Source organism: Penaeus monodon, chromosome 25, assembly GCF_015228065.2.
Source record: "Penaeus monodon isolate SGIC_2016 chromosome 25, NSTDA_Pmon_1, whole genome shotgun sequence".
In the NCBI taxonomy this organism is placed as follows: domain Eukaryota; kingdom Metazoa; phylum Arthropoda; class Malacostraca; order Decapoda; family Penaeidae; genus Penaeus; species Penaeus monodon.
In genome coordinates, this window is record NC_051410.1 from 4219774 (window position 1) to 4220769 (window position 996).

Sequence of the window (996 nt, forward strand, 5' to 3'; positions counted from 1 at the left end):
CCCCGCAGCGACCCCGCTTCTGCCATCTGGAAAGACACGCACGCGTTACTTGCATGTTCTCAGGCGCCGAGGTCATGCCGGGTCACAGGCACCCGCCTAAGGCTAGCACATGACCTCCCTTCATCAACTCATCAAGGTAAGGCTTAGGCCAAGGTGGTGGAGCCTTGGTCAAGTGCGCACACAAGGGCACCGTCAAGGGTTCACACATATCTTCCTTTAAGTCTCTCCCAGCCTGACAGTACCAAGGAATCTTGAACATTCCATGATATCGTCCCAGAAATCAACAGACAATCTGAAGTGGAAAAAATATATATCTTTCCGGGGGAGGAGAGGCAAAACCCAGGGAACACTACTAGCACGTGGACTAGCAACGCGTTCGTGCGGGCATTTCACCAGCAAAAAATCAGAAAAATCACAGCCTATTTGCCAATTTCTCATTTTTGCATAGAAACCATACCGTTCGCCAGAGACACAACGCAACGTACAGTCTGTATTCTGAAGGAATGGAATACGCGGGCATTTTACATGTATTTAACGCAGTACCAGTTAAAACCAATACAACAGACGCCATTCTATTTATTTTTTGTGCGAAATCTAAGCAGACAACAGGCATGACACAGACAAGCCAGCCAGTATCTAAATGCGGTGAAAATAATACGGCTTCTGGTCTACCATCATTCGATCACAGCAAAAGTAATGCGATAACAGATCTATTAATATCGTAATACGGTGCTAGGGCTACCACTATCCAAATACAGTGAATATAATATAATGTCGGGGCTACCAATACTCAAATACAGCGAAAAACGATACTCATCTACGGTGAAAATAATACGGTGCTGATCTCCTCTTAGAATAAATTTCCCTCTATATTTCGCTATGAATTTTGTACCTGGGTTATTATGAGATTCTCAGTAGCATTCTTAAAAGGAAAAAAAAACTACAAATATAAATACAGTATACAGGGCCGGCTTTATAGCATTATAACTCGCTCAG